Raw genomic sequence first — 26,419 nt, 5'->3', positions numbered from 1 at the left:
CTGAGCACACACAGTTCCAATAACAAGACCAATAGCCTCCTGGCCAAGCTCCTCCTGTGTCACAAGAAAAGTTACCTCCTCTCACTACTCCACATTCCGCTGTAAAAACAGGTTGGGAGGCTTCCTGTGAGAAGCTGCGTTACACGGGCAAGTTAAGGAAGGGTATTTTATTCGGAGAGGAGGGCTCCCTCCCAGGTCATGAAGACTGAGTGGGAAACGCGGGCGTAGGCGGGATGGGGGCGGCCGCCCGCCGTCTCCAGAGGCGCAGGACTGGGTATCTGACTTGGGCGGGGGCGGGGGCGCTGACGTCAGTCCCCTGCTGAGGGCCAGTGTCGGGGCGGGGAGGCGCCGGCTCAGGCCTGCTAGCCCCTCGGCGGCGGGTGATGGATGGCCGGCCTGACTGCTGTGGGCAGGCCGCGTCCACAAGAGCGGCCAGTGTCCAGTCTCCCGCCCGGACTGGCTTCGCGTCGCTACTCAGCTCACGCCATCGCCCCCGTCGGCTGCTCTTCGCAAACGCTGCTCTCTGTGCCTGCAAACAAACAAGGTCTAAGCTTTTCTTCTCACTTCTTTTAAAGATTGGACTCCCCGTCTTATCCCTACTACAACCCCGCCCCCGCCACCCCACAGGCTCTTACAATTAATTGCAAAGGGTTTATTGAAAAAATCCTGGCTGAGGCTTCCAAGGGAGGTTTCCCTCTCAAGAGGCGCTATTCCCTGCTTGGCGCCCCTTTGTGAGGCTGGCCCCTCCTGGGAGACTGAGGGGCGGGTTTCTGGGGAGGAGTGGGGCACAGATGCTGCCAGCACTGGGAAGGGCTTCCGGTCTCTCCACTCCCACTAGCCTGTCTTCCCTTCCACGCATCTGTTTTCATTTTTCTAGTGTTTAAACTTGATTCTCCCCCCACCTCCGTGTCTTCTAAGACAGAAGATAGATTTCATCTGCGCCCTGAAACAGGGCAAAGGAGTACTCAGCAAGTGGGGACACCAGGTAATAAGAAGTGCAAACTGTCACCTGGGCCCCTCCAGAGGAAAATAAAAGAATGCTAATAAGTTTTAATGAAGAACTCAACTAAAAGTTCCGTCATTTTGTCCCTTAAACAAGCTTTACCAATGACATGTGAGACCCATGAACCAAATGGTTTCTCAGGTTTACTTATGTTTTTTCCCTCTTTTTTTTTTTTTAACACTGATAAGCTGTAGGATCATGACGACAGCTTATCACATCTCTCTCTCTCAGTATTTGGATCTTTAGAAATTACACCAACCCTATTTATTCTACATGCTACTGTACGTAATTAGCTATTGCATCCAGATCATTTTAGTATAGGTTCTAGGAGAGGGTAGTGGAAAAAATATTTGCACAACATTCTTCAACTTTTTCTGTTTAAATTGGGTGTCTTTGAGCTTGGGGAGGAAGGAGGGAAGAGAAAGATATCAGGCTGGCCTGTCTTAGTGGCTGGCCCTTTACTCCCACCCCACAACCTACCTGAGGTCTCCAAAGAGACTGCCCAGTAATGTACCCTCCCAGGCACAGAGTCTTAAAGTTTTAGGACACTTGCATTTTTATTAAAAATTTTAAAAAATATAAACTTAAAGCTAAACGGATTAAGCACTATGGTGGATTTGAGTCTCTTGGGTGGGTGAGAGTGATTAGAACATATTCCCTCATATCACATGGTGGAAACTTCCTATTCTTCCCATTCCAAGAGAGGCTCACAAGAAGGAAGAGTCCTCTCCCCCGACTATCCCATAACACTCACTTCCCCAGAGATTTCCATCAGGTGGCTTGTGTTTTTAGGGTCACTCATCAGGACAACTTGTTTTGTGCTTACTCCTTGAGATATACTTGGGGTTCATTTCCACTGCACTGTGCGGTGGGGAAAATAAATGCTTTGCTGGAACTTTTCTGCGGCAAGGAGGAGGTGCCATGGCTGGGGTAGTAGGCTTTTTCCTGGAGTTGTTTAAGGCAATTTTCTTGTTCTTCAGAGCCAATGATGGTGTCTTTGACGTGGTATTTCAAAAGGACTTCAAATATTACTGGGGTCAATGTCAAAGTCTGCTAAAAACACAAGGATTTTGTTATTTTCACTTGAATACACTCTTCAAAGTTTCAGTTGATGAGACAAATTCTAAATTGCCTAATGTAAATTACCTAATACAAATTTTCTATAATGTGAAGAAAAATAAAAGGGAATGATAATTTCAATTTGTGTACATATATGTAATATAAATTCTAATTATTTTAACATTTAGTAAGTTTTCATAGTGTATCATACATTATACAAAACATACAGAATATAGAAACTCTTGATAAGAAAAAAACATAGAATGATTTATTTTACCTTAGGGATTTTTTTAAAAAAAGTTTTCATGTACTTTGATTCATCCGAAGGGCTTTGTACCCAAGAGTACAAAAAGATAGAGAATCTGAAACCAACCCCTCATGAAACTGCTAGATTAGCCCAGTCTCCAAATCAAACAAGCTCAGTAGCCCCCCTGAAAAGGAAACCAAAAGTGAAAATTTCCACCAAGCCCCTCTTCTTCCTCCTCCTTCTCTTTTGTGTTAAATATCATTTGAAACAATCAGCAACTTTTCTCTGGCAATGAGTAACTCCCGTGAAAGCAGAATGAACCATTTCAGAACTAGGGAAGGAAAACATCTCTGTGACCCCTCTTTCATTTTCCTGTGAAGTAGTGAGCCTTTGAAAGTGTTAATATAGTCATCAAGAACTGCCTGCCTGTGGACCTCCTAATGACTGCTTTCCATAGTGGCCCCAGGGGCCCATCCCATTCCCAGCATTTTCAAAATTCCCCAGGGCCACAAAGTTAATCTCTTTCATGGCCTTCCATTTGCTGTGAACACTGGAGGGGCTGAAGTTGTTATCAATACAGCACCTTCACAGAAACATTGAATGGACAAAGAAAAAAGACTCAGAACTACAGGGAAAGTAAGCAACACAAACATTTCTCAGAGGAAAAGTTGTTTTCAACAGGCGGTTGGTGACCTTTGCGTTGATGAGAAGTAAGGGCACAGTATGCTGTTTGTGAAGGGGAAACACTGTACCTTTATGTGGAGTTTGGGAGGTTAAGAGGTCTGAGATTTATGGAAACAACAAGGAATTTAAAAAAGAAGAAGAAGAAGAAACTCCCCTTGCACGGCTGCAGGTGCAGGAACAGTGGGAGCCTTTCCTCTCCACTCGGGCTAGGAGACCTGCCTCCTGGAAGTGAGAGTTAAGTAATGGTCTGTTCTGCAGGACCTCATCTGACCCTCTGTGTCTTGGGATCAAGACACAGTGAGGAGGTCAGGGCTCCACTTGGAAAGGGCAGGCTTGCCCTCCAGCAGCAGTGTTGGGATATGGAGCATTTGAAAAGTCCTAGGACTCTAGTGGACAAGCCTTGAAGTGTTAGGTTCTGTATTGCAGCAATCTCTGGATCGGCTCTTCTGGGTCTCTGTGTCTCCCCTGTGTCAGAGTTGGGCTTGACACAAAGAAAAGCAGCTTGGTGTGGTGGAACCAGATGATGACTCTACCCAGAGTTGCTTGGGCAAGTTATTAAATCTCTCCAAGCTGGGTTTGGAGTCACACTGCTCAAGTTTCAACACTAGCACCGGCTGTGCAATCTTGAGTAAGGTGTCTAACCTTTCTGTACCTTAGTTTCTTGTGTATAAAAATGAGTATAGTGAAAGTGCCTACGTCATTTGATTGCCATGAGGATTAAATAAGAAAATGCGTGTGTTTTAGCTAGAATTCTGCCTCACAAACATCACAGATGACCTCTGACTAACTTAAGCAGAGAACAAATTTGTGAGAAGGCTACTATGGCACAGCTGGAGAAGTAGGTTTAGAAAATGAGCAAGAACCAAGGATGGCTGGACCTTGACAGTGTTGAGCCCTGGTTGGGAGTCCAGTGCTGCTGCAGGACTCAGCTCCCCTGCAGCTAAAGGGAGACTCGCTAACTGTTGCTGAGAGGGAATCCTGTTCTGTGGATTCAGTGGCCCATCTGAAGGATAGGATGCAAGGCACCAAGGTGTGTGTTGAGGGAAAGTGGGACTCATTCTCCTAAATAGGATGAACATTCTGATGTTGAGCTACTAATCAATGGAAAATGTCCACTAAGACTCAAAGTGTATAGAATAACACCTTGCAAGGAGCAAGCACTCACTAGAAGGTAGTTGTTACAGTGATTCAGTTCTACATTCTATGGAATGGTTATGACAATACCTGCCTGAAAAGGCATAAGTATTACAGAGATCAAGTCTAGAACTTGGTATGTACTAATACCTGCTCAATATATGCCAGCTGATATTATTATGAGAATACTATAGATAAATGAAATTCATGGGCAAGTTAGAATATTTTAGCTGATCAATAGCTTCAATGTCCTTCCTCATAAATCGTAAAAATCACAATGAAAGCGTGGATCAGACAAGTTTCCTTTCTTTGTTATTTTCTACTTCACTACTGACACCTCCGTGTAACATCCCCACTTCATAGGAGAGAAAACATTTGCTAAAAGCTGGGTTTTCTCTGAAAATCAAATTCTGATGAAAAATGTGTACATGACACAGAAAGCAGCATTTATTCATTTCCATTTTAGTTTCTAAGTCTTGGGCAAATGCTTTTTCTTTTTATTTTGAGGAAGGTCATCCCTGAGCTAACATCTGCTGCCAATCCTCCTCTTTTTGCTGAGGAAGACTGGCCCTGAGCTAACACCCATGCCCATCTTCCTCTACTTTATATGTGGGACACCCGCCACAGCATGGCTTGATAAGCAGGGAGTAGGTCCGCATGCAGGATCTGAACTGACGAACCCCGGGCTGCTAAAGCAGAACGTGCAAACTTAACCACTGAGCCGCCGGGCTGGCCCCAAATTCTTATTTTTAACTCAGAGAAATGTATACTGTCTTGGAAAAAAACACAAATGATGTCACTTAGCAGAATTTTTCAAAAGGTTGGAAAGTGTATGTGTTAGGGTCTTTCTTGGGTTTTAGATGAGAGCAAACTAACAATTAGAGATTTTAGGTATTTTATATATTTCTCCAGTTCCTTATTAAAAATGTAACCTGTTCCATTCAGGGATCAAGATCTGGAGGAGAGGAAATGGGTCTGTTGTGTGTGTCCCCTTTTCTCTGTTAGGTGGTGTATATTTCCATATAAGGAAACCACATAGTTTGCAAGTTGCCACCATTATGTTTCCATAGCAATCTGTACTTTCTAGTCCTCCTGCAATTATGTAATACATTATGTGCATTCATTTAAATTCTTTATTGTACCTTGTAAGATCCACCAGGGCATTTTGTTTGCCACATATCCTCGGGCCTCAGGTTGGGTCAGCACTTGGACTTTTGAGCTGGAGCCCTGGCTGAAGCATCAGATTTGCTATTTTCTTGCCATGTGACCTGTGCAAGTGATTTCAACACTCTGTCTCAGTTTCCTCATCTGTAATGTTGGGGGTAATAATGTAATCTATCGCATAAGGTACTGTAAAGGTTAAAGGAAATAATGCCTGCAAACTGCCTAGGACACTGTAAGGCCTGCAATAAATGCCAGCAATGAGCTGGAGAGATGTGCTCTCCAGAAGAGCTTGTCAGCTGGCTGAGTTGGGGTAGTCTGTCTTGCAGTGATTGGATCTGCCCACCCTAAAGAGGGAAAACTTTACAGCCATTCAAAACCAACTGAAATATCGAGACCATTTGCTTATGGCCTATTAGAGACATAAATGTGAAAGGCTCAGGATTCAGGATGCATTCTGGAAACAAAACAGTGGAAAACATGAGAAAGCCCTTGAGAAGTATTCAAGTCTGGAGCCTGGCTTTGATGAGTTAGAAAAGCTGCCTTTGAAAACCTTTTCCATTTGGGCAGGAGTTTGTTTATAGTGCTCACCTAAAAGCAAGCCAGCAATTCTAGTGGTTTGGAATGACCCTCAACACTGTAGCTCACTTGGGAAGGGGATCTCTGCACATTGGCAGTAACATGGAGTTGCAGAGGATGAAGATATTAAACAGAGAAAGCTGATGTTCTTTGTTTGGCCTGGACAGTTGCTCACTTGGTGAGATAGCTGTTGGGTTGTGGGCATTGCTTTTCCAAATTGGAGTTGGGTTATGATAAGCGTACAATGAGAGAATGGACACTTTGAATCACTATGCACACTGTCCCCCCTTTTAACATTGCTGTAACCAGTTTAAGATCCTAGTTAAGGTTTTACAAGTAAATTTGTTTGATTCTGAAGCCATAGGATAAAATGCAGCTATCTGCTGGTAAACCCAGGTCCCTGAGTTCAAATTTGGATTTCTCAGCTGCAGGAGCCTCCCCAGGGTTATTTTTTAATATGCCTGTCATTTTTCATTGAAATCAAAGCTACTGAAAGAGTTAGACAGATAGATGGGATCCTCAGTTATACAGCTTTACTGACAGCCAATAGCACATAAAATTGCAAAGTAGAGTGGGTGTAAGTTGGTTGACTAGGTTGGATATTTGTTATTCTGTGAATCCAGTGGGCTGCTCACCTGTGCTTATATGCACTTGGGGTCCATATCCATCCATTTTCGTAGATGCTCCATGGGTTTGGTGTGTCTGATAGTCTGGGTCTCCCATCTTCCTGCTATTTGCTCCTATAACTCTGAGCATCATTGACCAGGTTAAATGAAATCCTTCTGCAGCTGGCTTAGTTCCAATATTTTTCATTATTTTCTTTGCATTGTGAGTATAAGAAAAAGTGGGCTTTGGGTCTCTGAATGCCCATGCTGAAAGTAAAACAACTTCACTGACATGTTTATAAGTAGTTTAATAGTTAGGAACATGCTACAGGAAAGTCTTTGGGGGAGGGGTAGAAGATGGCAATAAGTTGGCACCATTAAAGATGGTGCCTTTATGGAATAAACATCCAAGAGGCAACCACAATTTTGACCACAATGGGCAGACCACAGACCACAGACCAAGAATAGTCAGGCGACCACTTCCTGAATACAGTGGCTTTGCTTTCTGGGACCATGGAGGAGGCAGCTGTGAACAAAAGTGCAGGATTCACCTGTGCTTTTGCTGCTGCAGGACTCTGAGTATTGGGAGTCTGCTAACACCTGGCTTTCAGATTTCTCATGGAAGCAGCTGTTCATACATGGCAGGAAAGAAGACAAGAGGGCCCCCTATCTTGCCCGCACTGTACAGCTTCTAACCCGGGAAACAAGGAGGCGGCCAGAGGAGACAGAAACCTCAAATTATTTTTTCTTTGTCATGAAAATGTGTCTTATCTATGTTCCATTCTAATAAAAAATTAGTGAATAAAATATAAAATGCAGCTCTCTATTTACATATGCATTGGCAGTGTGCATCGCACACTCTTTAGAAGAGTCTCACTCATACTTACAGCATAATGAAAGCATTCCTTCTCTATTATCACCGAGGCACTCATTTAGTGTCTCTGTACAATTAGATTTGGCTTGAAATGGGGATTCATTTCTCAGCAGGATTGCTCAATGAATTACTTTAGTGTCTCTGTTCTCTTAGAGGTGTCTTTCGATGCTAGTGGAGGGGAAATGCTGCTCCTGGACAAATCCAGCCCAGAGGACGAGGATGTGACTGATGGTGTCCCTGAGCCTTGCTTACCAGGTCTATTTCCTTTCCCACTGTTTGGCAGCAAAGAAGAGTTTGGAATAAAAATCCAAAGATGGTTGCTTTCAAATAAAGAGAACCCCAAAATATGCTGGCTGAGGAAATTCATGCTCAATAGTAACTGCTTTCTTCCTCACTGAAATACTGATCACTCAATCAGTCTTCTAAGTTCCATAGGATATTTTTCCCCCGTTGTGAGAGTTTGAGCACCAAGCATTCTTTTTTAATGATACAGGGAGCATTGTGAAGAATATAACTGTGGTTCACAAACACCTGCTCACCCTCCCACATCATGCGTGCATGTACAAGTAAATTTTTCAGCAAGTACAGGTCTATTTCCCAATTGCTTCAACAGGTAAAAACTGGCACCGTTTCCTGGCAGAACATGCACTCTAATTGTCTTTCTAGCTGGTACCTGTTTTGAGTTGCTCCAAGTGTATTTATTGTAAAGCCCTCCTATGATCATCCAACTTTGAAGCATTCCAGTGGGCTTGCTTTTAAACTTGGTGGTTGCCCAGACCATAGAAGGAATCAGAGAATTACAGACAAACTTGGAGGAAGCACTGCATGGCTACTGTTGGCTTCCCAACCACCTTAGACAGAACAGGTGTATGTAAAGGTGACTCTTCCTCCCAGGAGACAGTGCCTAGGGGAGCTGCAAGTTGCAGCATGCAGTGAGGTGTTCAGGAGTGAGGTGTAAAATTCCAAAGGTGTGGGTTCAGTTCAGATAAGCACCCACATGTTTGGCTCTTCAGAAGAAACCTGTCTGAAATGTCTCAAACAGCCTGTTAAGTTGGGCTGGAAATCTTTCAGGAACTCATTTCTCCTGAGGTTTTTGGTACTTCCTGTAAGAGTCAGCCCAGAATAGCCTTTCCGTGTCTGAGCCAAAGGCGGAAAAGTAATGAAACAGCCTTCTCACTTTCTATTGTTTTGTGTTAAAAGAGCGTACTTATTTGTTGGTTGTGAGGGCTTTACACGGAGATGAAGTAATAGAAAAGTTCAGACATTCAGGCTCCTGTTTGGTTTGGGAAGTCTGCAGAAGCAGTGTTTGGAGTGGGTTCTCATTTCATTTAGATGGTTTGCCTGTATACAGCCATTTCCCTGTAAGTGATTATTTTTGTTGTGTAAGGAAAACATGGCAGGACTGTATAGTGGACCCAGATTTGTGCTGGAGGCCTAGTTTCTAGGAGTTGATGGAATGATCATGACTATCAGTGAATCTGAGTTGATTTCCTGGAGATTCAGCACCTACAATTAGCACAGAGAGAAATGGCACTTCATCTGTCAGTGCCGCTGCAAAGCTGGGGTGTGTGCTACAGGCTGGGCCATCAGGAGTCCAGGCTCTTTCCAAACCTCATGCTCTTGGGTATTATATAAAGGACTGGATTAGGTCTTTTCTTCCAACAGAAGTGAATAACTAAACAGCCGCTATGTCAGTAGCAGAAGTGGATGCTGTTCCTTAGTGGGAGCAGAGTCACACCATGTTTGGCATGCCTGTTCCCTCAGACCATGTCCACAGAGCAGCCTCTTTTGAGGGGGGAGCAAGACTATGGGAACAAGCCCTCCTGAATGACGATGCAGGTCTGAGTGTGCTGTGGGGGCACTTCCTCTTGGTGAGAATTGTGACACTGTGTCACACTGTGCCTTGGTGATGGATCCAAACCATTGTTGCAAATTAGTTTCTTTATCAATTCGCTCTCCTGACTATCCATCTGATTTTCACAATTGATGACTGGTGAGCAAGTCCTCTGACCATTTCCTGCATTTTCTCAGTATCCCCTTCTATTATTCATTTTAATGCAATGTCAAAACAATGTGGAGGGGCCGGCCCTGTGGCCGAGTGGTTAAGTTCGCGCGCTCCGCTGCAGCGGCCCAGGGTTTCGCTGGTTCGGATCCTGGGCACAGACATGGCACCACTTGTCAGGCCAGGCTGAGGTGGCGTCCAATGTGCCACAACTAGAAGGACCCACAACTAAAACATATACAACTATGCACTGATGCACTGGGGGGATTTGGGGAGAAAAAGCAGAAAGAAAAACAAAAAGGAAGATTGGCAACAGTTGTTAGCTCAGGTGCCAATCTTTAAAAAACAAAAACAAAAAACAATGTGGAAAAGATTTTCCTCAGAGGCCATGTTGGACCACAAAACCCACCCCTGTGGACTTTCCTGTCTCCTCTGGTCCTTTGGAGGAACCAGGAATGGTGTAGAGTAAGGCGGTGCTGGAGGAACCTCCTAAGGGGGGCCTGATGATTCATTTCAGGAGTTGGGTTTTTGCCTTGGTAAGCACTCTGCTCTGGTACAAGAAGGCAATGAGTTGCCATGAAGGGCAGGGTGGCTTGGCCCACATCTCCCCTGGCATATGGGGAAACCTGCTCCATCCGATGTGAGAGCCAAGCTGTCTGGGGAAACCTGGGAGATGCAGCTAGGTCAGGCTACCACTTCAATTCAGAGACAGGGGCTTCACCTGCCTCCTTCGAGGGATGCTTGCTCGTCTGCAGTTCTGGGTCTCTTGACTGCGGAGAGAAGGTCAACCAGAGAGGCACCTCCTAATTGTGGAGAAGTTGTTATGATGTCTAAAACCGAATGATACAGAGCATTTGGAAATATTTGAGGAGAAGATCAAAGCCTGGAATTTAATTACCCAACCCCACTTAATTAGCTGCTGCCTGGCTGTTCCATCTTCCCCATTGACGATTATGGATGGGTCGCTGCCCTCTATACTTCTTCCCTCTGGCCTGGCTACACCCAGGGCAGCAGGTTTTCAGAGATTTGCACATGAGAATTAATGACAGTTTGCAGTGGGGTAGTTGGGGGCAGAATGGCTGAGGAGGCAGGAAGGGACTGGGGGTGGTGGAGGAGATAGCACATGTTAGGGATGGAGGCCCTCTCACATGTTACGGGCTTGTGTGCACTTGTGAGCAAAAGTCATGCTTTTTCTGAATTCTGAGACACCACATAGAGCCTGTCTGATGTACAAACCTCAGAGGTATGAATGGTGAAACAGCTCCAGTAAAGAATGTTCTTTTACTAGTGTTAGCTGGGGCCTAGAGTGGGCACGTGGGGGGAATCACAGCCTCCAAGTGTTGGGGTCCTAGGTGACAGTGACCAGGGTTGGCTGGAAGCCAGGCTCTGCCCACTGTGGGGTGAGTGTGGGAGAATTATCCCTGCTCCATGACTGGACTCATGGAATTATCCGGATTATCCTGGACTCACCAGCTCTGTGGAGGTTCTCACCCCATGTTAGAGCAGAAAAAAATGTTCCTAGCAGGTTGGCAGGCAGTGGGCCTCTCCTGTCCTCATGAAGTCAACACCAAGTGCTTTATAAATGATCTGAATGAAGTGTATCCTTCATCCAACTGCCGTGACAGAAATATGCTCAGAATCTGCAGCACTCTTCTGTTTCATTTGGTCCTCAAGCTTTGTGGAGCACTTTGACCAGCAAAAAGACTCTCACAAAACAATTCTTTTGTATCTTTTGGTAAAAGACAACTAATAAGAATAAAATTTGTTTTGCTTTTTGTTAAGGTGGCCACAACTATTCAGTAGAACATATATTGTAAAATGTTCCTATGCCTTGAACCTCCCCATGCACCTGTCTGAGGTGTCCTCACACCTGCTTTCTCTGTGGGCGTTGGCTTTTCTGTGGAGGTTTGAATGTAGCAGATATCCATAGGAGAGTCCTGCTTCCCCCCATAACTCTGGCCCCTCAGGTGATCTTATGTGCTGGTTTCATTTTTCTGTATGTCAAATATTTTCCTCAGGAAGTATATTCTAGGTCATTGCCCACCCCAGACCCTTCTTGGGGATGCCTTTTATGGGATTCATTTCAATGTTGGCATTTTGGGATTTTTTTTTCCCTTCACCTGGATTACCTAATATAACATCTCAAGGCTCCCCTTTTGTCCTTCTCCCATTTTCTGGGTATCTTAAGCCTTAGGTTTTTATATTCAAAACATCCCCTTCTGTTTCATATTCCAGAACTCCCTTTAACTATGCTGACTTTGCTGGGTTCTGGGACCTTAACAGGAGACAGGGGCTTGCCCAAGCTGAAGGAGCTCTTGTAGGGTGAGGGGAGAAGTTCACTCTGGGCAGCAAAGCCAGAACACTGATCTTCCCAGTGATCCCCATGCAGCACAGCAACTTACCATGATCAGGCAGCAGCCACCAGAGCAGGTCTTCCAGGAACCCCAATCTTTCCTCTGGGGTCCTCACTTTAAATCATGGATTATTTTTGAACACTGCATTATTTTTCTAAGTAGCATTTTGGAAGTTCTGCATTTATTTTCTAGAGAATTTACCAGCATCCCGTCTTTTCCAAGAAGCCTGGGGAAGCTAGGGAACCCTAGCACCCGGATTGCAGTGAGCTGGGGCATTCATGAGAAGGTATCAGAGAAGACCCAACACCCTTGCTTTGTAATCCCCTCCTTGGTGCTTGGCTGTGTTCTTGCCTTGTTTTGGGGAGCAGTGCAAAGCATGCGGCATTTTGGGCCTTTCTCAACCTGACTGCTCTCAGATTTTTAGTCTCTAGATAAAAAATGGACCCAGACCTTGTCCCTTGCCTTTTAATTCCAACACTGCTCAAGGTCCACATGAGTAGGAAGACAGCCCTGAGGTCGGTGGAATGCTCTCATCCTGTCCTGCGCGTGCTTTCTAAAGCATTTGTTTGTTTACCTTCACACATGAGTCTGCTGCTGAGGCAGTTAGAGTGGGATTCTCACTTTTTTCTTTTGGTGTGTAAAAAGTGCAGACATTTCATGTTTATTATTGTTAAGTTTTTCTCACTGAATTGAAGAAATACATCTAGATGGTTTATTCTCAGGAGACTAAGTTCAGACATTTCACAACATATAAATAATTATCTTTAATATGAGCCACTTATTCTATGTCTTCTTTGTTTATGAAGAATTTTCCTTATTTAATGTTAATAAAATGACTAATGCACAGTTTGTGGGCTTGGTATCTAATCCTAGATTCTTGACCTAATCTCATGCATTGGTGCTGAGAAAATTGCCTTCAAGGCGATAGCATCTTTGCTGAGTCCAATTGTGAGCCTACCACACACTATAGAAGGTGCCGAGATTCAACCCTGGTCAAAGCAAAGACCAATGATGTCCACTTTGAGTTCAGTTGCAGCACATTCTTTCAGTTTTGTCGAAAATGAACTTGTATAACAACAAGCATTTGAATGTGCAACTTGAATTACAAGGCCAAAGGGACCTTAATAAATCATAAAGCCATAAACCAATTTCTCCCAGAGAACCTTAATCCTAGGTCTTTTTGAAATGTATTGGCCATTCAGTCTCTGACTTGGAGCTTCTATTAGTTTTTCAAATATAATACATCATACTTTCTGGAAAAGGATTGTGTGCAATGTCTACTCTGACCTCCCAGATTCTGGCATCTCAAAATGTCTAGAGGCGTGTCTGAACCAGAATTTGTGCAGCAGAATTTCTCCCTGTTAGAGGCAGGCTGTTTCCCCTAAAATTCCTGTGTTCTCTCTGAAAGCTTGTGGTATCTATGTGAATCAGTAATTTTGCAAAAGCCATGATTTAATTTAATAATGTTGATTTTGGTTGCCCTGACCATACAAAATGAACATTTGCTGAGCTCTAAAATAAAATTGGAGGCTATTTCCTCTTCATCTTATTTCCATAACATTTCGGATTCAGATTTGGCACAAAGAAGAATGTGTCAGAATGCAAAACTTTTGGGATACAAGAAAACCCAGGAGGCATTATTAAGCATTTAGCATCTAAAGGTTCCAGATTTTAATTTAATACATTATCTAGAAATATTTTGGCACCAGGCAGACTTAGACTTGAATCGCACTGTTGCTACCTTCTAGTCATGTCACTGAGCAGGTTCCTTTCTTTTTCTAGTGTCCTCTTCAGTAACACAAAGCAAATAGGTACCTATCTCACAGAACTGTGTCTATAGCACCAGCACTTGGCACACAGTAGGAGCTAAATGTGGGCAATCTGACTAGTTGTACCATTTTTTGCTCTGTTCCTTTCTTCTCTCCATGTGATCTACCAAATTTAAGAAATTGGATCCCTTAGATATCAGTCCCAATGTGTTCAGTCAGTGGACTTTTTCTCCTAAGAATGAAGGGAGAGTGGAGCATGTTGGGGATTAAGGGTGTGGGATGATGATGGAAGGAACAGAAAGTTGGATCAGGCTGAATTTATTGATATGGGTTCACTAAACAGAGATTGTACGTTTAATGTTGCAGCTTGGGTGGTTAGAAAGGGCTCTAACAATTTGTTTTGTTAGTTGGCTGAAACCTGGACCAAAAGATGGCCCACAGTGAGCAAGTTGGAAATGTCAGATGTACCTTGGTTTAATGTAGAGTAAGGGAGTCAAAGGCTTAGAGTCACTGGAATATTATAGTAGATTTGTCATTTAAGGTCTACTCACCCATGCTGGGAGCATCCAGAATACATATATTTCAGGACTATGAGAAATAGTTTATGAGGGAATTCAACACTGTTGAATAGCTCTTCTCTGTAAGCCAAGCCTCTTAGTGGGAACTGTAACCACTCAATTGGGAAACTTACTAACAATGGCAGTAACTGGACCTTGAGGTGGCAGGGGCCAAGAGGTGACACTCTGCTACCAAAGGCAGAGTCAAAGCAGTAATCAGAACAGTCTGATTCATGCAGACCTATGGCATTGGCTACTTAATCATGGTGTTCTAGAAGTGAATAGATACGAAATCTATTAAATTCTTACTTGATCCCTATAAGCAGAAAAGTTCTTGGTCAAGTGAACAAAAGTCTAACCTGAATCTTAAACACAGAAAGTCATGGCTCCTCAATTGACTTTCAGACTTGAGCTGGTTTACAGACCCAGAACTCCTTGAAAGAAGAGGAGGTGGGGTTCCCTCCATGAAGGACCCTGGTGCAGTGCCAAAATCTTATACTGTTCGTCTTTCTCCCAGCATTCCCCAAAGGGACCTGTTGCCTTTGGATTGAAACTGCAGCATCGGTCTCCTGGGTCCCCAGCCTGCCAGCCCATCCTGAAGATTTTGAACTTGCCACACTCTGTAATCACGTGAGTCAATTCCTTACAATTAATCTCCCTCTTTCTTTGTATACTTCCTATTGGTTCTGTTTCTGTAGAGAAAACTAACTAATACAGAAATAGGAGAGTTATTATACACAAAGCGAAAGGCCGACTCTTAGTGCCACATCACCCCAGGATTCAGAGTGCAGCCATCTCTGTCAACTCCCACTGGGCTGGGGCACTGCTTCCCATGCTGCTCTGCCTGGCTCCCCTCCAGGCTCCCAACGTCTGACCTCCATTGCCTCCTTTGGCTCTCAGTCACAATGTCGCTTGCTCAAGTCGTCTCTGATGGTGCCATCAAAAAGCTGCTTTGCGCTCTGGTTATCCTCTTCTTTCTCTTGCTTTGTTATTTTCATAGCGTATGTCATCATTAGACATATTATATGTTTTACTTGGTTATTTTGGTTTTTATCTGGTTCTTACCATAGACTATCAGCTCAATGAAGGTAGGAGTTTTTGTTTTCTTCATTGCTGTATCCCCAGTCTCTAGGCACTGCTTGATATTTAATAGATATTCACTATTAAATGAATAAATCCTAACTTGTCATGGTAACTTCTCTCAAACAAAGACCAAATCCTCTGTCCTTTTAAAAAAATATAGGCTGGTCCCGTGGCCAAGTGGTTAGGTTCGCGCGCTCCGCTGCAGGCGGCCCAGTGTTTCGTTGGTTCGAATCCTGGGCACGGACATGGCACTGCTCATCAGACCACGCTGAGGCGGCGTCCCACATGCCACAACTAGAAGGACCCACAACGAAGAATATACAACTATGTACAGGGGGCTTTGGGGAGAAAAAGGAAAAAAATAAAAAAAATCTTAAAAGAAAAATATATATATACACCACACTGTTTCCTAGGAATCAGCTTTTTATGTAAGACAGCTCTTTTGTCTTTTTTTTCTTTCGGCCTCCGATAGGTCTTTGACCAAAGCTCTCAGGGACCCAAAATATAGACACCTGCAAAGAAGGTGAGTATAACAATGTTTTGTAAGTCTGTTTCTTTTTGGAGGTATTTCCTGGTGATACCTGACCTTTTAACATTTAAAAAAAAATCATTCCTAACCCACAAAAAATCAGTTGTATCTCTATAAACTAACAATAAACAGTCAGAAAATGAAATTAAGATAACCATTCCACTTATAATAACAAAATAAAATTTATTAGAAATAACTTAACCAAGGAGTTGAAAGACTTATACACTGAAAACTACAAAATATGGCTGAAAGAAATTAAAGAAGTCAGAAAGAAATAGACATCCTGTGTACATGAATTAGAAGATTTAATATTATTAATTAAAGTAACAGTTTATTAACAATTGTTAATAAAATTGTCAATTCTACCCAAAGCATATAATGCAATATTATTCAGCCTTACATACAATGGAATATTATACAGCTTTAAAAAGGCATGAAATTCTGATATATGCTACAGTATGGATGAACCTTGAAGACATTATCTTGAGTGAAATAATCCAGACACAAAGTACAAATATTTTATAATTTTTTTCATATGAAATATCTGGAATAGGTAAACTCATAGAGGCAGAAAGTAGAATGGTGGCTGCCAGAGGCTGGAGGGAGTAGGGAATGGGGAGTTGTTGTTTAATGGGTACAGAGTTTCAGTTTGAGGTGATGAAAAAGTTCTGGAGATCAATAGTGGTGATAGTTGCACAACAATGTGAATATACTTAATGTCACTGAACTGTACACTTAAAAATGGTTAAAATGGTAAATTTTGTGTGATATGTATTCTACCACAATTAGAAAGAAATCGTCCTGCCACTGCACAAGAACCACAGGATCAGTGTGCAACGCTACATCTCTTCAAGCAGTGTGTTGTCCAAGACCATTGGGGAAGTGGGTCCATATGTAACTGATGACACATGTGCGTGGTGGGAGGCCACAGTGACTTCTGGGAGCCATCGTTTCATTCTAAATAAAGCAGATTCACTAAAGGACAAAAAAATGAGCTGCAATTGCAGAAAATTTTCCTGAACACGCTATTATTGTATTAAGTTCCCCAAACCATGAGCTTTTATTACATGAGTTCTTTGCCCATGTCTGGAACTCTATCTTGTGGTCAAAAAGGAAAAATTTTGTTAAAACTTTGACGATATATATTGCATATAAGGAGAAAGAGACAAACTTTTAAAAAGTGTCTGAAATCACTTAAAAAAATAGCTATCCCTGACAGCCTCAGAGAGACTGGGCAGAAATTGCTGTATGGCTTTGACTAACAACCCCTTCTTTTGTGTGGGCTCCATTTTAAACCACATGGCTTTAAGGTTGCAAAGAGGGTGTGGCTTATAAATACCCAAATTACAGCAGCAAAGTCTGCATGAATGATTTTTTCCCCTTTGAAATAATAATGTCAGAACTGTTATTACACTTGGCTTCATGGGGGAATTGGAAGTGTTTCTCAGAAGGGAAGTGCTTCCAGCTCTATGGTTCTTTCAAGAGCTCCATTCCCATGTACTTGCTGGAAACTTTCAGGAAACCGCATTCCTTTTCACGTCCCCATTTAGCAATGTGATCTCTCCCAGCCAGAATGCTTCCCAGACCACCTCATCAGCCAGGCCTGGGAATGGAATGTGGCCACAAGGGGCTAAGGCGTTGGGATTTAGGTCTTGTTTCGATGTTGTGTTTGTGAGTAAGAGAGGAAAGGAATGATTTTTTTCTCCTGAGAATATTTTTGTCAACCAGCATATTTCAAAGGATTCAAAGTCTCTAATAAATCAAAGGATTCAAAGTCTCTAATCTGGGGATGAGGGGGAATGGAACTTGAGATGATAATGATATCAAATTCTGTCTCAGAGTGGCTAGAGTTAGCCTGGATTATAGGTCAAGAAGTGTTTGACAAGTGTCAGAAAAATCCATAAGAATCCTCCTGGTAATTTTCTGCAATTTCTTTTGGAAATGATTAGATCAAAGGAAATTAACTGTAAGGAGAGTGAGATGGTGATTTCTTGTTTTAAAATTCAATGAAAAAAAATGAGAGGAGCAGGGCTGGCCTGGTGGCGAAGTGGTTAGGGTCACGTGCTCAGCTTCATCAGCCCGGGGTTCCCTGGTTCAGATCCCGGGTGTGGACCTGTGCACGGCTTATGAAGCCATGCTGTGGCAGGCATCCCACATATAAAGTAGGGGAAGATGGGCACAGATGTTAGCTCAGGGCCAGGCTTCCTCAGCAAAAAGAGGATTGGTGGTGGATGTTAGCTTAGGGCTAATCTTCCTCAAAATAAATAAATAAATTTAAAAAAAGGGAGGGAGGGAGAAAAAGAATAATCAAATTTTGAAAAACAGGGTAGGATTTTGAATATTATATGGTTTGGGGAGAATGATTTACTTTATGTTTTTTAAAAAAATACGGTATAGCAAATCTCAACACAAAGCAAGAACACCCTGCCAATCATGATATACCACCCCTGGTCACCAGAAGATGATGCCATGGAAACATTTGATCATACTCCTACCACATGAAGAACAGTCTCTGTGGGCTGGCCTTTTGATTTTCTGTCATTTTCATTTAATTGGGCAAGTGTATGGGGGGAGTTTTGATAGTATGCGAGATTTGATGGTGGGAGTAATAATATTTAAAGGTGCGGTCATATTTGACAGTCAGATATAGCACAGGTTTTATTTTTTCAGGTGTGTATTTGATCCAACCACTTAGTATTCTACATAGTATACAGTTAAAATTTATTTCCTCTCTGACTGAAATCTGTAAACTGAAATCATGTTAGTTGTCAAAGATTTCTAGATAGCACCAGAAAATATGGAGAATGCCCCGTTAGTACCTCAAGTACGCCCTGTGGTGGGTATTTTGACTTTACCATCTGCTTCTTAGAGAAATTGCTGGAGACAGACAAGGAAATATGTTTCTAGAATAACTAGATCCAGGATTTGCTAGAAAAATGATAGCAGAGGCAGCTGCTTGTGATTCTTACCCCAATGCATTCTTCAATCATGAGATTTTGTTAAGTTCCACATAGATTTTTTTACATGTTTTTTGGATTTAATTATTATTTAGATTTATACGCATGCTTGTCAATGTCTTGGCTCACTAAAGCTTCTTGCATCTTTCTTCTGGCTTCATTTTCCACCTTCTTAACATATATCCTTTAGTAGTTATTTCAGTGAAGGTCTGTGACTGATAAATTCTTCTTTTGTCTGAAAGAAAATTTTATTTTGCTCTCAGCATTGAATAATATTTCAGCTAACTATAGAATTCAGATCAATCATTTTCTCTCAACATTTTGAAAATAGTATTCCATTGTCTTCAGGTGTCTTTCATTTGAGGAATATGCTCCCATTAAATGTATTTTCCCTGTGGTTACTTTCAACATTTTCTTTCTCTCCTTTGAATGTGTCTAGATATGGACTTACATTTAACCTTTCTGGTTGGGACTTGGTAAGATTCTTCATTCTAAGTGTTTTCGTTTGGAGCTGAAAATTTCTCAGGGACTTTCTATTTAAAATATTGTTTTACCTCCACTCTCTCTATTTTTTCCTTCTAGACTCCTCTTATCTCATTTTATCAACTAGAGAGATTATAGCTAGATGCATCAGATAGAAAACACAACTTAATGATGGCTTGAATAAATTTCTCTCACATGACTAGATGTCTGGAGCTAGGCATGCTGAAATCTTTTTAGCTGTCTTCTTCATCATCCTTTGTATATTTGCAAGATGAGTGCTCCACCTTTAACCCTGTGCCCATGTTCACATAGAAAGAATTGGGAGGAGAATGGGCCAACTTTTAAAGACCATCCTCAGGAACTTGTCTTTGGAAACTTCTGCTTCTATTTCATTGGACAAAACTGTGTCACTTGGTTACTAGTTTGTCTTGGGAGTTGCTGGGAGATAATCTTTTTAGTTGGGCATATTGTCATCCCAAACAAATCAGCTATCTGTGAGTGAAAACAGCAGAATGGAAACTGTATAAGCAATAAGCAGATCTGCCCTGGTGTGTGTTGGGGTTCTGTACTTCATCTCATGTCTGTCAATGCTACTTTTATGTTATCATCCCTTTATCTTTCTGTCTTTAGATTCTGGGTAACTTCCTCAGATACATATTCTAGTGCACTAAATCTTTCTTCACCTATGTCTAATGTGGTATTAAAACCAATCATGAATTGTTAATATTAATGACTATATATTTTTTTTCTAAAAGTTCTATTTTCTTCAAAGCTACATAGTCTTCTTTTAAAGTATCTTATTATTTCTGTATGGATTCTGTTTTTTATTTTATCCTTTTAATAATTTGAAAATATTTAATTTATAACTTACTTGAGAATATTGTTCCACTATTTCAAGTTCCTGGGGTTTGCTATGTCTGCTGACTCACTAGGGATAAATATTTTCTTATGTGTTACAAAATTTTTGATTATGAGATTCCCTTGAGAGGGAAGCTTTTTCTCCTGAAATCCTGTGTGGTCTTGATTGAAAGAATGTCCCTCAGAGCAGCTTTGTGCCTGCTTATCCAGGCCCTTGGGGGTTCCAAAACCATGAAGATATCAGACCATTCAAGACAGTGTCATTAGGTTTCTATTTCTCATGGGAGCCTCTTAGTACAACCAAAGTTTAGGCAGCAGGCATGGGCTGACTTGCAGCTTGTTTTGGTCCCAGCTGTTTTTGGGGTTTTGGTTCCCACTTGTCTTTCCCCCTGCACAGTATTTGGCTTGCCATGCCACCCCAAGGCCTGGGAGGGATAAACAACACAGCAGAGCTCTGAGCTAATTGAAGCACAACTCACAGCTTGGCACAGAGATTGGAAGGCTCTGTGAGAAAGAAGTGTCTTAGTAACATTGATCCAGTGAGATATTCTAGGGACTAAAGTAAAAATGAGGAATGAAAAGCTATAAACCAAAATGAAATCTAAAACATTACCTTGTTTAGTCCCTAAATTCAGAACTGCAGGTCCCTAAACCATCTATGGCAGCTTCTTGTGCTAGCCTTGGGAAGCACAAGTAAGAATTAGTGTTCTGGAAGATTAAAAATGATCCAAAGTTTCATTAATATAACTACCTGTGGCCCTCCAAAAGTGTGATGCATTCATGAAGTGATTCCTCACTACTGCTTTTCTCTTCTGACCATGCACTGTGTGCAAGGCAGTGTGCAATTCTGGTGGGCAGAGATGAATAAGACAGAGTTTTGTTCTCAAGTACAGAGGCAAATAGACAAACAAATCAGTATAATGTAATACACGTATAGCTAGAGGACTAAAGGGCAGAGAAGAGGGTGGCTCAGCTTTGAGTGAAGACTTCATGAGGAAATAGCACTTAGGCTAGGTCTTGAAAGACAAGCAGAATTTGGATAGGTGAATATGGCATGAAGCCTTTTAACAAGTTATGAATAAAAGACAAGGAAAACATTCCGTTTTTCAAAAAAGCAATGATTTCAGTTTTAAACCTGGTAGGTTTGAGTGCTTATGGAACACTCCATAGATGGTTGGAATTTTATGATTCTAGAAATCAAAAAAATGGGAGTTAGAGAACTAGTCTAGGAATCATTGGTGTAGTGAGTGAACTGATGGGACTCAAACTAGGGAAGTGATGGAAGCACTCAGTGAGGCTATGGGGAGAGAGAGAAAAAGGGAGAGAGAAGAGAGGAGGAGAGAAGGGGAGGGGAGGGGAGAAGAGGAAAGGGGAGGAGAGAGGGCAGGGGAGGAGAGGAGAGGAGGAGAAAGCAGGAGAGGGGAACAGAGGGGAGGGGAGGAAAGTAGAGGAGGAGGGGAAGAGAGGAGGTGGAACACATAAGGTTGGTGAGAACCTGAGAAAGAGAGATGTAAAAAGGAAAACAAGGACCAGTGCTGTTCTACAATAAAGACCAGAGTCTCATGAATAGAAAGATTGGCCATCAGCATTAGATGCTGCAAACAAATCAAGTAGGAAGAAAACCAAGAGTCTACTGAAGTGGCAATTTCTGGAAGCCTTAGTAAGAAGATAAGTTCTTACAAACATTTTCCAGTGGTTTCCAGAAACATTCATTGCAAGGAAGATGAGAGACAGTGTTCACCTTGAGGAGAGAGAGAGCTCAGGGCTGGAGGAGCTGAGCCTTAGGGTGTCCCACAAGTGAGCCTTGAGGCAGAATGGCTCAGCACTTGGAGCAATTTACTCTCTGGGCTGGCTTCTTGATCTGTGGAAGGATTTATAAACGCGTACTGCTAGACTCATGGAGGGTGCCTCACAAAGTTTGCTGTCTTTCACTTATGTCTGTATTGAAGGTGGAAGTTCCTGGAGTAAGGAGGAAGAGAACTAGCTTGAAGAGGAGAACTAGTCTCATCTCCCTCTGCACAGGTGAGAGTGAGGGAAGATGTAGAGCCCCCCAAGGAACTATAAGGGCGAGAGTGACAGGCACCTGCTGGACCTGGAGCACCCTGAGGACCGGGGCTGTGTGCAGGGAAGGACTGCTACTCTGAGGAAGGGAGAGGGCCATGGGGCACTATGAAGCATTGTGGGAGAAGGTGAGGGTTGTGATCTGGAATATGATCCTGTTTCTAATGTATAGGGTGACCTTGCCATGGTCCTGGCCATGATCATTCTCCTATTGTCCCCTGCTAAGTGATTAGGAGATGCCAATTGCTAAAGAGACTAAGTTAGGAAACCAGGGACTGTGCTTCTCACAAAGCTCCTCTCCTGGGCCACCATCTCTCTCCTTCCCAGACTAGATCCCACCTCCCCTTGAGTCCCATCTTGCCATGCTTTCCCACTCTCACAAACACCTGGCCATGCTGGCCTGCTCTCTGCTCCTTCCTCACCTCAGGGCCTTTGCGAGGCTCTTTCCCTTAACTTGGCCTGGTTGGCTCCTTCCTCTCATTCTGATCTCAGCTACAATGTCCCCTCCTTGGAGGGCCATCCCTGACAAGCCCCTTTGAAGTAGCTCCTCTGTCACTTTCTACACAATGGCCTATTTAATTCACTTTGTAACACCTCTCTCCGATATTTCCTGTTTTTTAAATTAATTTACTACGTATGTCCATCTTCCCCCATAAGACTCTAAGGCTCATGAGAAAAGAAACTTTTTTTGGTCCTCGTCACTGTACTATTATGCCTAGAGCAGAGAGAAATATTTAACACATAAAAATATATTTTCATGGTGTGAGTGAAGTGAATGGCATGTCAGGATTCTCAAGGTGGGTGAGCAGAGTAAACTCCCTATCGGGCTCTCATTCTTGGGTGCCCAGGGACTAGGGGTGGTGCACGTGGCCATCTGCCCTGCACTGCTCCTGAACATGCTCTGCTCCATCAGCGCTTCCTGCTTACCTCTGCCAGCCCCAGTCTTCCACCTTGCCATCACGCCAGTCAGGATTCTTTTCATTTCCTTTCTTTACAGAAAAGAGATAAACAATCTTTTTCTTTTAAATTTTTACGCATAATATCTACAGAATTTATTTATCATATCTGTCTTGAATTACTTAAAAAGCAGAGCAGCTGTTCCCTCCTGCCTTCCTGGTTTGTGTTACTCAATCTGGTTTGCTTCACCAGAAGAATCCCCATGTCAATTAGTTTCTGTCCTTTTTGCTTTGTATTATGCAGATATGAAATCATCTGAAAGTGAAAGAAAGAAAGAGAGAGAAAGAAGGAAGAAAGAAGAAAAAGCATTCCAAATTCAAAGCAGCACATACTTTCATCCTCTGCCTCTTGTCTCTGTGAATTCATGAAGTAACTCTGAGAAATAAGGTGATGTTTAAGATCTATCATAATTTCTTTGAAAAACAAAGTCAGCATGGCACTTTTAAGGTTTCCCTTCATCCTAATAGGAGCAATTAACTGGGTACAGGGTCCGCAGATTTAGCCTGAGGCTTCCACAGACGTTTGCACAGATACCTTCATAACTGAGGCCCTGAAGTTCTTGCTCACACAGAGCATGTGCATTTACTAAGAAAGTAAGCACATAGTCTTACTTTTTAGTTCTCTATATGTATTCTTCTTCAAGAGCTGCTAAATTTATTGTAGAGTGGGAGAGGGAGGTTTGTATTAGAAAATGTAACGTAGACTCTAAGAAGCTTCACAATATTCCAAAATGGGTTGTGTCTTTAATTGGCTTCGCGGGTTCTCCATGGTTCCCTTTTATGCCCCCGATTTTCTGCCTTACAGAAAGCATGAGGAGCAGCAGCAGCAGCACCCTGTGAAATCAGTCACCAGCCAGGATGTGCTTTGGAAAGTGTCTGCAGCAGCAGCCTATTGAGGCCAGACAGCACCTGAAGAATGCCTCTCAGAGAAAGACATTTCCGCTGTCTTCAGAAGGGAGCGTCCTTTTGTTCTCTTTCCAGCAGGTCACATGGCCAGTCAGCCTCCTCCAGAGCAGGAGAAATTCCTCAGGAGTTCCCTTGAATTGTGCTTCTGTTCTATATCAGGCCACAAGTGGTCAGGCTGCACTGTTTACAAGATACCCTGTGGCTTCTCAGAGTGACCTGGTTTCAGAGAGCAGGTCCCAGATGAAACATGAAAGCTGTCCAGGCTTCCAGGACAGCAAAAGGCATTTGTCTGTGAGGCAAGCCATTTGATTTAGAGAAGATCAAATGATCTGTGAAAGGGGCTTGCACAGTGGAGTTCTCTGATTCATTAAGGAATCCAGTGGAATGTGGTAATTTGTGCAGGCTAATCAGGCTCCCTTAATCCCTCTGCCTGATTTAAAAAAAAAAAAATCCTCTGAATCATTTGGTACTTAAACAGCACAGGATCCCAGGAAGAAGACAAGCAAACCTATAAATGTCCTTTGCTTCTAGGAGAAAATCAATATCAACATAGTCCCTTTTTCTTTTGTGTTATTTTTTTTCCTGAGATCATCTATAGGCAAATGCATTTTAAGTCATTTTGGCAAGAGAGCAATTGGACCTTTTCAATGTTGTTGTTGGAGGAGAGAAAACAACAGTTGAGTAAGATTTTAAAAAGTTCTGTTAATGGAGTAGAGCAGAAGTTGTTTTTCTTAATTGAAAAGTATGAAGACAGATTTGATAACAATTTTCCCCTTCATCTCCTCCCTACATGTTAAAAATCCAATTAATTTTTAAAAAGAAATTTTATGAAGGAATGAAATATATTTCCTTGTACATGAAGGAAAAGTTTTACTTTGCATACTGCTTTAAAATGTGCCTTTCCACCTGTCCTTGGAGTCTAAGGTTCAGGACTGTCTTTGTCACATGTACACTTATTTTTGATGGGTTAAATATAAATGGGAGTAAATGATAGAAAAATGTGAATTGTGTATACGCTTGGATCTTAAAAAAGTTTGCGCTCCCCAGTTCCATGACCCTCATGGAAGATGTAGAACCTGAACTTCATGGGAGAATGAGATCATAATGTAAATGAAAGACATAGAACATAAGAGAGATAGAGATGAAAGGAAAATGAAACAGGAAATTCTAGTGGCAAAACTCTGTTCTCAAGTCCCATTAAAGGAAAACACCAGAATTAACGAGAGCGTGGAGCCCACTTGATCCCGTATTTATTTTGGAAGATGTCAGCCTTCCATGCGCAGACTGGAGGCAGAGAGGAGACTCCAGTTGTGGAGCTGCTGGGCTCCCATCTGATGGCCACCAACCTGCAACATGTAAGGAGTATAAGTGCTTTTGTTCATAACTCATGAAGAAATTTCTTCCACATTAAATATTTTCATTTCATGGTCCTTGAAAATGAGGTAAGTTTTAATATAATTCTAGGCCTCAAATTCAACATATATGTTCTCAATCAGCAATGAAAGAATTGGATTCTCCGTCAAGCTGGCTGTAAACAAGGATGTCTCTGTTGCACTTTTTAAAATATTACTTATTTCCCCCAATGGGTGGCTATTAATGCAGGACTCTCAGGGATTCCCTTAGCTGTCTTAATTTACCATGGTTATGAAGTGCTCAGAAGTACCATGCTGAACCAGAAGAAGAAGACTGTAACAATAACATGCCTTTGAAAAGTTTTGATGTGCTGCACAATCTCATTTCAACTGATCATCTCAAGCTTCCGGAAATGCAGGTGGCAAGCAGCATTAGGATGATTATATTCTAAATGTGGTGTTGAGTTAGAGCAAGACTATAAGAATTGACCCAAAGTTACAGAATGGACTTGAGAATGGAGCTTTGCCACTAGGATTTCCTGTTTCCTTTTACATATTTCAGCAAGCTGAAAGAAAGCCAACATTCCATCAGCTTTGTCTTGTTCCTCATACAGATGATATGTGTAAAATAAAGATTGTCTATAAATGCAATCCTTTAGAATTTTTCTCTAAGTTCCTGATTTCTGTGTTTGTGTTACCAAACACTATAAATTAAAGATCAGTGGACAAAATTGTTTCCAAAAAGTGTTAGTGACAGGAAGCCTGATTTTGAATGCATGAAATTCTTTATACCTAATTATCTACAATGACACAGCTCTCTATATATTCCATGACACAAGACTGTGATTGGCTTTACACCCTCTCTAAGCTCAGACTGCCATCAAGAATGAATGGCAAGCTTGTATGTAGACACATGTGGCCATTCCTCCATGGTTAGGGTGGTCAGTGTTTTCAGGAAGCTATTCTTTTGACATTTTGTGTAAGCACAGTGTGTCATCAGAAAAGCCCTAGGACACTATAAAGTCATAGGTGCAATTTTGGGAGGAACTCAACAAGGTCAAGTGCATCAGGCACATTGTACATGATGCTCAGGAGTGAGACCCTGGCCCAGGGAGCCTCTGCCGCAAGTGTACTTGGTGACACCGGGCTCATCATTTTACATATGTAAGCCTTCATCTTCTCATGGGTAAAACAAGGAATTGGGGT

General features: G+C 42.3%; 1 long non-coding RNA gene across 1 annotated transcript; it reads left to right on the top strand.

Annotated features, from left to right (window-relative positions):
- The first annotated feature begins 316 nt into the window (after window positions 1-316).
- On the top strand, window positions 317-25,877 carry LOC106844699 (uncharacterized). Its single transcript, XR_006511971.2, has 6 exons — window positions 317-544; window positions 14,546-14,658; window positions 15,584-15,634; window positions 21,888-21,960; window positions 23,200-23,343; window positions 23,761-25,877. It is a non-coding gene; the product is annotated as an uncharacterized lncRNA (long non-coding RNA).
- Window positions 25,878-26,419: the final 542 nt, after the last annotated feature.

Source organism: Equus asinus, chromosome 12, assembly GCF_041296235.1.
Source record: "Equus asinus isolate D_3611 breed Donkey chromosome 12, EquAss-T2T_v2, whole genome shotgun sequence".
In the NCBI taxonomy this organism is placed as follows: domain Eukaryota; kingdom Metazoa; phylum Chordata; class Mammalia; order Perissodactyla; family Equidae; genus Equus; species Equus asinus.
The sequence above is the reverse complement of the archived record's forward strand: the minus strand, read 5'-3'. Positions and strand labels throughout refer to the sequence as shown.